The sequence below is a fragment of the Lactuca saligna genome, chromosome 3 (assembly GCF_052625555.1).
Source record: "Lactuca saligna cultivar CGN05327 chromosome 3, ASM5262555v1, whole genome shotgun sequence".
In the NCBI taxonomy this organism is placed as follows: domain Eukaryota; kingdom Viridiplantae; phylum Streptophyta; class Magnoliopsida; order Asterales; family Asteraceae; genus Lactuca; species Lactuca saligna.
The window spans coordinates 55,358,092-55,372,454 of NC_136419.1; positions in this window are offsets into that span (position 1 = coordinate 55,358,092).

The window sequence follows — 14,363 nt, forward strand, 5'->3', positions numbered from 1 at the left end:
GGGGCTAAAGGCTGATGAAAGAAAGAAGTCTTAGGGATTAAGGATTTTAAACATGGTCCAAACCCTAAAAACTAGGGTTTTCACCCTAACCACGTAAGCACAACGTACCATATATACGCCTAACATTCTCAATCCCTAACGCCCAGCGAACAAGCATGTACACGCAACGTACAAGCATGTACGCCCAACGTACTCACGCAGTCCCCAAAATTACAAAAAAAAAAATCACTAAAGACCAATTTTTGAACAATTCTCATACTAAGGGGGTTAAAAGGTAAATACTAGGAAATCGAGATGTTACAATTATCCCCCCCTTGAATCAAATTTCATCCTTGAACTTCACTATTGTGAACAAATTAGGGTAATTCTCCCCCATCTCCGCCTCGAGTTCCCACGTCCATTCGAAACCCTTCCAATTATGTCACTAGACCTTGACAAAATATACCACCATGTTGCACCAGGCCTTCGTCTTCCGATCTAAAATCGCCACTGGACTCTCCCATAATTCAGATGATAATCAATCTAAATATCCTCCAAAGGAAAAACCAATGAATCATCGGCCACATACTTTCGAAGCTAAGAAATATGGAAGTTGTTGTGAATCTAACTAAGCTTCCCAGGAAAATGCAGCATGTAAGCTACCTTGCCAACCCTGGAAATCAATCGAAATGGCCCGATCTACCGTGGCCTCAACTTTCCCCTCTTCCTAAAGCGTATTACACCCTTCCAGGGTGATACCTTCAGCAAAAACCATGTCACCAACCTAGAATTCCAACTCATATCAACTCTTGTCAGTGTAACTCTTCTGATGAATATGAGCTGTTTGCAACCTCTGTCTAATATGTTGAATAAGTTTCATCTTCTGAAGGACTACCTCAGTCCTTCCCATTACTCTATGACCAACCTCTCCTCAACAAACTGGGGTACGTCACTTCCTCCCATAAAAGAGCTCAAATGGTAATGCACCGATACTGGAGTGGTAGTTGTTGTTGTACGAAAACTCATCTAGGGGAAGGTAGCAGTCCCAACCCCCACCAAAATCAATCACACAGGCTCGCAACAAATCCCCGAGTGTCTGAATTGTCCGCTCGCTCCGACCATCCATCCACGGATGATAAGTATTGCCAAAGTGCAACCTCATACCCAATTCCTCGTGGAACCTCTGCCAAAACTGTGAAGTAAACTTAACATCCCGATCTAATACAGTAGATATCAGAACACCACGCCGAGCGAAAATCTCGCACATATAAACATCGGCCAATTTCTCGGCTGATGAGCTCTCACAAATATCTAATAAGTGGGCACTCTTGGTCAACCGGTCCACTATCACCCAAATCACATCATGCCCCTTATCCTTATGGGGTAACTTGGTGATGAAACCCATGGTGATTTGTTCCCATTTCTATATGGGAACCTCCAAAGGCTGAAGCCTTCCATGTGGCCTCTGGTTTTCGGCTTTGACCACTCGACAAGTCAAGCACCTCTCAACATACTAGGCTATCTCCCGCTTCATGCAAGACCACCAATAACTAAGTTGAAAATCATGATACATCTTGGTGGCTACATGGTGTATTAAAAATATTGAATTGTGTGCCTCCTCCAGCATATCCTATCTTGACCCACGAAAATCTTGTATCCATACATGACCATGTCATGTCAATAATCCACAATTATCAGTAGAAAACCTATCAACCTCTCTGTTGAGTCGCTCTTGCTTCCATTTGTCTTTCTTGACTCCCTCGGCCTGAGCCTCCCTAATCATACCCAATAGTGGAGAATCGATTGAAATCCTTATACAAAGGCTCCTGCCAACAGAACTATCCGCCTTGCGGCTCAAAGCATCAATGACCACATTTTCTTTTCCTAGGTGGTACAGAATCTCGCAGTCATAATCCTTTACCACGTCAAGCCATCTACACTGCCTCATGTTCATATTCTACAGGTTGATGAGATACCTCAAACTCTTGTGATCCATGTAGATGGTACACCGGACCCCATACAAATTATGCCTCTAAATCTTGAGAGAAAACACCACTGCTCGCAATTCCAAATTATGAGTCAGATAACGAACCTCAAGCAACTTTAATTGCTAAGAAACATAAACAATAACCCTCCCTCGCTGCATCAGAATTGTCCCCAGACCTCTGGGGGATGAATCAAAAATACCATAAAATTTTCAACACCCTCTGGGAGGGTCAACACTGGGGCCTCACATAACTTCCGCTTCAAGGTCTCGAATGTTGTTGCTAGTCAGGGTCCTAGCAGAAATCTATGCCCTTCCTCATTAAATGAGTGAGGGTACATTAATCATGGAGAAATCCTGAATAAACCTCTGATAATACCCTGCTAATCCCAAGAAACTCTTGACCTCAGATGGGGACTTTAGAACCTCCCACTGCATGACAAACCTCAATCTTGGGCTATTCGACAAAAATCCCGTTTTGGTTAATGATATGTCCCAAGAATTAGAACTCTTGTAACCAAAACTCCCACTTAAAGAACTTTACATAATTCTATTCCTACCTCAAAACTTCTAAAAGCTCTCAAAGGTGCTCCTAATGCTGTTCTACGGTCTTGGAATACACCAATATATCATCAATAAAAATAATGACTGATCGATCAAGCATCAGCCTGCATACCCGATTCATCAAATCCATAAATGTTGCAGGTGCATTGGGCAGCCCAAATAGCATCACCACAAACTCATAATGACCATAATGTGTCTGAAATGTGGTCTTCTCCACCTCCTGCTCTCTATCACCCTCATTTGGTGATACCCTGACCTCAAATCGATATTGAAAAGACAAGATGCGCCCTACAGCTGATCAAATAGGTCATCAATCCATGGAAGTGGGTAACGGTTCTTTACCTTTAACTTGCTCATCTCTTGGTAATCAATGCACATACGGCGTGAAGCATCATTCTTCTTGACAAACAAGATCAGTGCTCCCTACGGCGAACTGCTCGGTCTAATAAATTATTTTCCCAAAAGCTCCTAAAGCTGAGAGGACAACTCCTACATTTTAGGTGGTGCCAATCAGTACGGAGCCTTGGCAATCGGAGCCATACTCGGAACCAAATCAATCCTAAATTCAACCTGTCTCTCAGGAGGCACATCAGGTAACTCCTCCAGAAACACATATGCAAACTTTGTAATGACAAGCACATCTGAAATGGAAACCAGCTTCTCCGCTCAAGTATCTACCACATATGCAAGATAACCCACACAAACATGTTGAATATACTGCGGAGCCCTGGCAGCAAAACAAAAGGATGAACCAATCCTAGTACCGTCTCCATACATAACCAGTTCTCCCCTACTACGGGTTCAAAATACCACCCTCTGACCCTCGCAGTCAATCATAACCTGTAGTATACTCAATGAGTCCATCCTTACAATCATGCGCACATCTCCCATGGGAATATGGATCAGGTCAATCGAAGACACAACCCTGATAAACAGCCGATGTGGAAATCTTGTGTTCGTTGGTGATAGAAACCCGCAACGGACACTCCAAATCTCCGAGATCCATATCAAAACTCTTACCAAAGTACTGAGATACAAAGGACGGAATCGCACCCGAGTCAAAAAGCCAAGAGCAGGAAAAGAGTTCACCAGGGGAAGATATCTCGTATGGAACATCTTCGAGAACTGCTCCCAAGAAACAACAACCCTCTCCTCAGGAGTGTACAACCTAGTCACTAATCCCCACCAACTCCTCACCCCCAACTGGAGAAGGTTCAGGGTGCACTTGAACTTCTATTCATCCAGGCAAGAACATGTGAAGAAATAGCCCTCCACATCATACAACCACCTTATAGCCACAACCAGGTCCTTACCCCCATCAAATTGTTGGGGCTTAGCGTTGTTGAAGTCCTGATACTAAAATGATCTATCCCTTCTAATCCCTACATCAATGACAGCTGCAGTGGCGGTAGCAACCTCAGTCAATGCAACGTAGCGCTCATCGAATAGCTCAATCATGGCGATATTGATAGACCCAAACATATCCGAGATAGAACTTCGGATCACATCAGCCACCAAAACAACAATCATCTCATGAGTTTTCTCCTCAATCAACCACAGACTATCTTGGCCACCAGCTCCAGATCCGAACCTAGATCCTCTTGTGAAAACCATATTAAAAAGAACTAATAGATACATTATAAAAGGCCACCATTCATACTATGCAATTATGACAGAGAAGTTAAACCCTCGGGGTTTATGACTCCCTTGTTACGTGTACGAGTTCTGTGCTTCCAGTAGTATAGGTCCATACTACTTTCCATACCTACCTATATTTGTTCCAAGTATCATCACAAACTACCCGATAATAAATTCACAAATAGGATGTGCATACATATAATCCTTGCTATCTCGGGAGTAGTTGATCATTCTTTATCAGGCCTGCTACCTACACATACTTACTCAAGAAACTTCCACCAACCATGTAGCCACTCGTGTATGCTAATCAAATATAACACTGGATCCTATAGACATTCGAATACATGACCCTACCCTAAGCCCTTCATCAGATAAGAATAGGAAATAAACCTAGATCAAACATTCTCAACCTATAGAATCTTATTTATGTGCAACTATGATGAACAAACTAAGCAACTACAGTAATGATGTCAATTTCATCTAACATACAAGAAGTCCTCCTAGGCTATCAGGCATCATATATCAGGAAATTTTATCATTCAATCCCTGAAGATCCCTAGCCTATCTCTAGCGTACAATTCTACCATATTTATTAATAACAAATAACAATGTGGTAACTTGGGGTATACTTCTTGCTCCGGCTGATCGTACGCATCGCATCCCTCCTCGATTATTTTGAAAACCTTTTTCAATTCCTTAGTTTGATTCTGAACTCACACAGATGTTCATCCAGTTCTCTTAAATCAGGGCTCTGATATCAACTTGTAACATTCCAAAAATCATGATAATCTTTTTTCATTTTTAACTTAAAAGAAACCATTGTTTTCAACCAAAACCATATTATATCAAGTATCAAGTACAAATACTCCCAAGATAAATGTATCATAAAATCTCCTAAAACATATCATCGAAGTATGTGTACAGTTACGCCTTCACCTTGCCCCGATCATCTGAAGTACCTGAAACATAGAGCCGAAACTATAAGTCAAAGCTTAGTGAAATCCCCCAAGTACCACGAACCAGTATATAATAGCATGCATATTGGGTCCATAGGTAATAGACTAGATTACCCCGAGTCCATAGCATTATTCTGGCTTGCCTTCAGGCCTACAACTCATCTATGGACTACTCCCAAGCTCACATCATAAGTCTATCTTGCCTATTAGGCCCATAATTATGTCTAGCTTTCTCCCAGGTTTGTTGGCTTCCACACAAAGCAGTAATGCCTCAACCCAACCATACCATGTTGAAATAAACATAACAGGTAATCATATAACCAATCAACAGACTAACATGCAGATTAACAGATCCTATATATCAAGACTTAGTGTTAACAGATCAATACAACATAGCAATATCCTCTAAACCAGGATACATAATTTAGTGGGACTACATTGGTGCCTTCGAACCACAAGTGCAGTGAGGAAAACTCAGCTTTCAGGATGAAAAGGTTGTTGAATAGGAAACAACTCCAAATATTAGCTCTATAGGTCACTTATTTTTGGAAACATGACTAACTTAGCTTATAATCAAAATACCCTTAATACCCCTAGGTCAAACTTAGTTAAAAACAGGTCAAAGTCAAAGAGACAAAAAGTTCACCGAGTCAACTCAGCTAAGTACGCCCAATGTACTCAATTCGTACACATGGTATATTAGCATATTGACCAAAAAAAAGTGGGTTGTTGACCTGGTACGCCCAACATACACACTTGTCACATTTTCTTCTATTAAGATCTAGTCCTCAAATGTTTAGTCCTTAAGCTCTTTTGTCCAAATTCCAGATCTAGTCCTCAAATGTTTTCCTTTACCATAAAGCTTCCCACTTTATGGTATTGCATGGCTATTAAAGTACTCAATACCAAAAACCATGACTTTTTAACTCATTAATACAACCTAGATCATGCATGGAAAGAAACTAATAACCAAGACTACATTTTAATTCTTTTAGACACTCCAAAATGTATGAAAGGATAGGTCACATGAATTAAACTAACCCATACTCATAATACCAAGATTATGGGACCAAAATGAACAGAAAACCATAACTAAAGAAGATCTAAGAACTTCATCAAGATTAAAGCTTTTTACCCCCAAATAGTGTCAAACGATGATGTGATTTTGGATCCAAAATGCTCCACTCTTCTAAGATGAGCTTTTCTTCTTTCTTTCTCCTTCAGGATCACCGAAACACACACTAATGTCTGAAAATGCTCTCAAATGGATTAGGGTTTGCAAAGGGGTCGAAATGGGGCTGGAGGCTGATGAAAGAAAGAAGTCTTGGGGTATAGGATGTTTAAATAGGGTCCAAACCCTAAAAATTAGGGTTTTTACCCTGGCCATGTACCCCCAGCATACTCAATAAAATCCATGTACACCCAACATACTCACGCAGTCCCTGAAATTACAAAAATGCCACTGAAGACCGATTTGCAAACAATTCTCATACTAAGGCGGTTAAAAGGTAAACACTGGGAAATCAAGATGTTACATCAATCTTTTCACTATATTATCTATGTCATAGTCGGTTGTATGCTAGACTAGTTGAGTCTAATTTGGTGATTGTTGTTATATGTATTTAATGAGTTGTTAATAACTCTAAAACAACTCATAGTCCATAGGGTTGCTGATAATCCATAGGAATGTTGTGAGCCCACCAGACTACTGATAATCCTAGGTTTTTTAATAACCCATAGTTGTAAATTATTATATATTGTATGTGATATTTTAGGGGACTCACTAAGCTTCGCTCTTAAAGTTGTGGATTTAAATGTCTTTTAGGTACTTCAGATGATCTTGGGAATGTGAAACCTTGATTGTACACACTCATCGACAGTTTTAGTGATTCGGTATTTTATGATAATATGATTTTTGGGATGCTTGTATTTTGATACTTATGGTTTTTCTTGAATCGATTTTATGGAAACAATGTTCTGCTTAATTTAAAATGAAAAAAATTGGTTGTGAAAATCGGGACATTATAGAAGTTTATTGAGGTGATGTAGGGATAAAGCATTTAGTGGATGTTTATTTGTGTTTATCTCTATTGAAAGATGATTGTGACATTGAGAAAAGGTTGAGAGAAAATTGTTGTATCTTAAAATGAATAATAGAACGAAATGCTAGTTAGATTCATTCAAAATATTGATACCAACATAAGAAGCAAACTAAGAATCATTACATAGAATTATCACTTGGTTCTAAAGAGGTTGTGAATATATTGAGTTATTATGACAATAATTATAACTATACTATCTAATGTTTATAATATTAGGATGATTTAGGTTATTCACCATTATAACATATGTGATGTTACAACTTACCTTAGTTGTTCCTCACATGTTCATATAGATATTTCCAGTTGTGTAACTAGAAAAATTAGAGATTGAGAAACCTACAAATAAAAAAAATCTACAATGAAACCCAAAGAAGAAAAACTGAAAATTAGAAAAGAAAATTTACATCAACGACTTGTGGATTAACTTCATACATTGGCTATATTGTCTTATTTAAACATATTAAGCATGTCTCTGATCATACCCACATATTGTCTTTTTACCATGAAACCCATCAGATTTCATCAAATTGTAATGTCGTCAGTCCTGGAAGATAGGAATTATATTAAATAGACAAACATTTTTCCTTGGATATATAGTTTTTAAAACTTATATTTCAAAATTTTAGAGCGTGCTTTACTAAAAGAAAAATACATTTGGCTAGACAAATATACAAACATATACATTACTTTATTTCAACAAAATACTATCTTCCAGTAAGCATCTATCTTCTAACAAGTCTATGCTTGACATAGGACATCTTGTAGACTTGGATACACCATTGTTTTATAAAAGGGTAAGACTTTATCCCTGGTGAGCTCTTGAGTTTACATGATAATAATATATTTTAAATAAATAATCAAATCATGTTTGTAAATTTTGGCAGTATAAAATATCAAATACTTGTAGCTTAAGAAAGAGCATTGTAACATCCCAACTCCCAGTTATAAATTTTAAAGCTTTTAAACTCATATTTTAGAACCTACTTGACGAGTTGGTTTCCACCAACTCATCGTGTAGAGACTGACCAGGCCACATGGATTATGGAACCTACTCAACCAGTTGGAGGACCCAACTCGACGAGTTGAGGTTGTTTATGAAAACCCTCATCTTTAGGGTTTGCACCCTATTTAAAGGACCTTAAGTCCCCTTTCCACCCTCCTTACCACCTTTTCATCGTCCCCTTACCAGAGAAAACCCTAATCTCCCTATTTTGTGAGTGTGTGAGCTTGGAAGTCATTTTGGGTGCTCTTTTGAAAGGAAACTCAAAGGTTAAGGAGCTTGGATTAAGAAGAAGGTTGTAGACGCATTCTCTACTTTGTATTGGCAACGAATCTGAGGTACAAAGCTAATACCTTAACTTCTCATTTCTTAGATCTTCCCTGGTGAATGAAATGGTCATTTCTAGTGCAAAATGGAGTCACTTTCGGGTTTGAGCTAGTCACAAGGACATGGTTTAAGATCTGGACTCCTCTAGGCCGCCATAGTCATAAAGTCATCTACTTTATCAAGCTGGGGGCCTTCCCTATGCTCTAAACTTCTTTTAGACTAAGTTTTGCTGTTTTAAGCCTTTTGACACCTTGCATGCATGTAAAGTTAGCAACTTTACATGGTAACTTCAACCTAGAAAGCTAGATCTGTTGTTTGGAGCTATGAACTCGACTAGAATGAGCTGAATGCGAAATGGATGCAGGAACTCAACGAGTTGCAAAGTCAACTAGACGAGTTGATGAGGGTTTCCTGCTTTCTAGATTATGCATGAACTCGGCGAGTTATCAAGGTGAATCAACGAGTTGGTTAGGATTTCCTAATATTTTGTATGTTGAATGGACTCGACGAGTTACTTGGTAACTCAACGAGTTGACTGGGGTTTTCGCAACTTTATGAGTTCTGAAGGAACTCGACGAGTCTGTAAGCTGCACTCGATGAGTTGGGTCAACAAGAACTTTTGACCTTGGTCGTGGACTTTGACTTTGACCATGGGTTGACCAAGTTTGACTTCTGAGAGTATTTTGGTAATTTGGGAATTTACGGAATTGGATCAATGGTGGTTGTAGGTGTTTTAGTTTGGATCCATGCTTTGGGAGTTTGATCTTTTTCAGTTCAGTACAGTTCGACATTGTGAGGTGAGTTCTCCTCACTAAGTAACAGTGTTGAAGGCACTAATGTCGACCCTTTTTGGATTCTTATCATGGTTATTGCATGATGTTATGCTATGTTAGTGACTTGTTAGGTTGGTATCCTGGTATATAGGATGATGCTATGTTAGTGTCTGGTTAGGTCGGTGTCCTGGTATAAAGGATGATGTTATGATTAGTGATTTGCTAGATTGGTTTGATTGTTTGTACATGCTAGCTAGCGTATGACATTTATGTGTTGATTATATATGTGTGGTTAGGTTGAGGCGGATCTGCTTTATGCTAAAGGCCAACAAACCTAGGGCAGACTGGATAGAATGCAGACCCATTAATGCATATCAGTTAGGCCGAAGGCCCGAAGAACGGTCCAGACAGGCTGAAGGCCCGGGTGGGCGGAATAGACATGCTGAAGGTTCTGAAAGTGGCCTAGTTAGACTGCAAGCTCGATGAGGGCAATCCAATCTTACTATAGACTCTACATGCATGTTGTTTATTTGCTATGTTATGGTTATGATTTGTATGGCGTTGGTATTCTGGGTGAACTCACTAAGTTTCAGGCTTACAGTTTTAGATTTTGTTTCAGGTACTTCGGATGATCGCAGGAAGGCGAATGATTGATCATACACCTCCTCGCATTTTATGATTTTGATTTCTGGGATACTTTGATATTATACTATTTTGAAAACATTTTGTAATAAATAATGGTTTTTGAATGTTTGAAAAAAGTTTAAAATTTTCATGAACTTTATGGATGTTACAAGCAGTTTTGATTTCAACATTTTCCATGTTCTAGTTATGTTGTTAGTAGATCACAAACTTATTTCCTTTGAATTCATAACCCTCGAAGGACTTCCCGTTACAATTGAAAGTAGTCTAATTAATGGTAGTGCAGATAATATGTTCCTAATTATGACCATGCAGTGATGACATTGTTTGGTGCTTGGTGAAGCGTTGTTGGTGAGGTCGATAATGTATGTGACTTTCTGATACACCATTGGAGGTGCATAGTCGGATTTGAGGAGGTTGACAATGTGTCATCATTGTAGATGAAGATTGTGATTTTTGGTTGGGGATGGGGATAGGTTTAATAGAGAGACAAATGTTGATGGATGACCCATTTAAAATTTCGAAGTAGAGAAAGGATGAAAGATTGCATTGGGAGAGACATGATTCACGAATTTTTGGTTTTATTTACCAGCAAGAGTTGTTTAGGCTAGGGAGGAAAGGTAAATGAATAATGAAGAAGAACATGAGAAAGGTGAAAGAGACGGTGCACTGGGGGCTTAGGCCCATTTTCTTTTAATGAATATAATAAGAATTAATTAAATGAAAAGAAATAAATATTATATAATTGAAAAAATAGTCATTTATTTAGACTAAGATACCAAAACTAACTTTCGTTAGTTAGGAACAAATCCACAATGAAACCTTCACATAAAGACCATTTTTGCAAGTTGAAATTTAAAAACACAAAACATAAATATTAGTGTTTTCTATTTTTCTCTTAAATATATACAAACCAAGTTTTAGGTTTAAAAAATAATATATATATATATATATATATATATATATATATATATATTATGGATGCTCTTAATTAAACCATTTCACCCGTTTTATAGTGACTTGGCATCCTACGTGCCAAGTTTGACTCAACATAACATCATATGGAGCTGATATGACATCACAAGTATCTTATATATATATATATATATATATATATATATATATATATATATATATATATATATATATATATAAAGATACTTGTGATGTCATATATATATATATATATATATATATATATATATATATATATAAAAGATACTTGTGATGTCATATCAGCTCCATATGATGTTATGTTGAGTCAAACTTGGCACGTAGGATGCCAAGTCATTATAAAATGGGTGAAATGGTTTAATTAAGAACATCCATAATACAAATAGTATAAGAATTGAATAAGTGAGGATTAAGATTGAATAACAGTTAAATAAAGTGTAGGTGATGACATGAAATAGAACTGAATGAAGGAGTTGTATGATCATTGAATCATTTAATGGAAGAGATAAAGTGTCAATTACGATTGAATATACATTTAATATGTTTTGGGTGTTGTTGTATAGGTATTTGATGGATGATATGATAATCATTTATCTTTAAAAATTTACAAGTATAGGGATCATGGTACACAAAAAACTATCAAGGACCTAGTGTGAGCAAAATAAATAGTTGGATGCTCTATAGTAACATTAACACAATTTTATATTATTATGTCAACTTAAATTATAGAAAAATTTCCGTACTTTGTATATTTTTCTATATAACCATTTGTTTTTTTCATTAAGATCATACAACATGGCCATTTTTTTCAATACAACCACTATTACCTCAAAACCTTGTAGAATTGGATTTCTTGATGAGTTGGTTTCACAAGAAACTATTTTAATTTACTGGATTTTTGGAAAATATAATTTTGATTTGATATGTTCATTATAAATCATATGTTTTGTTAGAGTACTCAATATAAATTTTTTCAAAACCTTTTCATAGTTTCAAAAAAAAAAAGACAAAACTACAAAATTGGTCCCTGTGGTATTCAAAAAACTTTGGATAGGGTCCAAAAGATTTCAACTTGCATGGATGGTCCAAAATCAAGAATTTCCTTTGGTTTTGGTCCTAAAAACTAGAAAAGACAATTATACCCTTATTTATTTGTTTTTATAATTTTTTTTACATTTTATTAACATTTTCAAAATAATAAAAAAGAAAATGGGTAAAACTTTTTATCTCTCTTAAGTCTCTCTCTCTCTCACACACACACACACATCTACACAAACAAACAATGAAATCCAGAAGGCTAGAACATTCAACAGTGTATCTCATCCTCCAGTTTATCTTATGGACCACCCTTCCCTTTCTCTTCGTACCCCACAAACATATTTCACACACAAACACTAGTTTATGGGTTTTTTTTTCAAGATTTGTGATTGTGTACAAAACCCAGTTTCAAATTTCAATTAGAAGCTCAAATTTCATTCACATACACACTAGTTTCGTGCTTTATCGTCTGGATTTCTCAACCAAGTTTTCACCGTATTTAAGCGTCATAGAGGAGGTTGAGAAATGGTCAATGGTGGTTGCATTAGGGTTATTGACGAAGAGATGGTGGAGATGGAGTTTCCATTCACAATTGCAGACCTTGTGAAGGATCAGTCGAAGGAATCTTGATTGATGGGTGGTTTTCGATTGTCGATTTGGATGAAATCAATGCTTTAACCCCTACCAGATCGGAACGACACAACCACCAAGTTTCTTCGGGTTTATAAAGCTAAACCCAAATCTTTGATTGTGTGTGTATGTAAGTGTGTGTTGAACCAAGTTGTAGCCACACGGAACGAATCAATTCCTCGACAGTGAGATGCGATTCCATCGAGGCTTAATTTGTAATGGCGTTAGGAAGAAGAATTGATCAAAATGTTGTATGTTCTTGACTTTTTACATGCTCATCTATTGAGTTTTTCTTGCATATGAAATGAAGAAGACGATACAGAGATGATAAAGAGAGCAAGAGGGAGTTAGGAGAGAGAGATAGATAGATAGATAGAGAGAGAGAGAAAGAAAGAGAGAGAGAGAGAGAGAGAGAGAGAGAGAGAGATGAGGCAGGGGAGAGGTATGAGGGTACGGCTGGGGTGGGTGGGCCCATTTTTTATTTTTATTTTTAATTAATAAATTATTAAAAGTAATTAAAAAAAAAAAGAAATTCAAAGGGCAAAACCGTCATTTCAGGTTTTCTAATGACCAAAACCACGAAAATTTCTTAATTTTTGGACCAAAACCATAGAGAATTCTTGATTTTGAACATTCCATGCAAGTTTAAAACTTTTTAGATTCTATTCAAAGGTTTTTGTAAACTGCAATGACTAAATATGCAGTTTTGTAAAAAAAAAATCCCTAATATGAGAGTTTTCTTAACCAAACTTGAAAATTAACAAGCTTTTGGTCATTAGTTTTATTTATTCAATTACGTGGGTACCATAATTTTTCAGTCCATTGGTAATTGGTTTAACCAATTGTTTTATGGTTATTGTAATAAGTATTTCAACTTTGACTCTTTGAGTTTGTTCAATTAAAATTCACCGTTTTTTAATAGAAAGGATAAAAAGGGTAATGTTCTCACTTTTCACATTTAGCATTCTAGCCGCGAAAACCTTTAACCAGTGGCAATGGTTTATTAGAAAAAAACGAGTTTTGAATGTTTAAAAAAAAATGAAATAGGAGGACTTTTTCAGAAAATCAAAAACTAAAAGGTATTTCAAAAAAAGAAAAATACAATCCTACAGTATTTATTATTATTATTATTATTATTATTATTATTATTATTATTATTATTATTATTATTATTATTAAATACGATAATACTATTACCTATATAGAAAAAATGCATTGTGGTTACAATACGATAATTACTCAATAGCACAAACCGTCTTTTTGATTTGGAGTGATATATACATTTGGTCATAATTCTTTTTTTTTTTAATCGGACAATCCTAATGGTATCTCTTTATTACGGTTTAGTCCTTCAACACTATCTTGCCATATTAAAACAACTAGGATACAACCCGTGGAAAACACGGGTAATAAAGAAAATAATATTGATAATTAAAAATAGTTATGAAACATCATATATTTATAAAATTTTATTAAATTAATAAGATAAATTTGGTTTAGACTTTTCTATTGCCGGCCTAATGACTACGAAAACTTTATAATGGTATTGTACCATTGATTTGCTTTAATAGCCTACCTACTAATTTGGTTGTAAGATTGTAAGATATACAAGAAATTATGTGTAGATGAACAAAGATGGTGAATTGCATAAAATCGCTTCTTCCTGGCAAAACAAAAAAAATACCCATTGATTTTCATAAAGCTTTATGTCATCTAACTCCAAATCGCATCTACCCACCAAGTAGTAATATCTTTCAATAAAATAATAAGCTACTA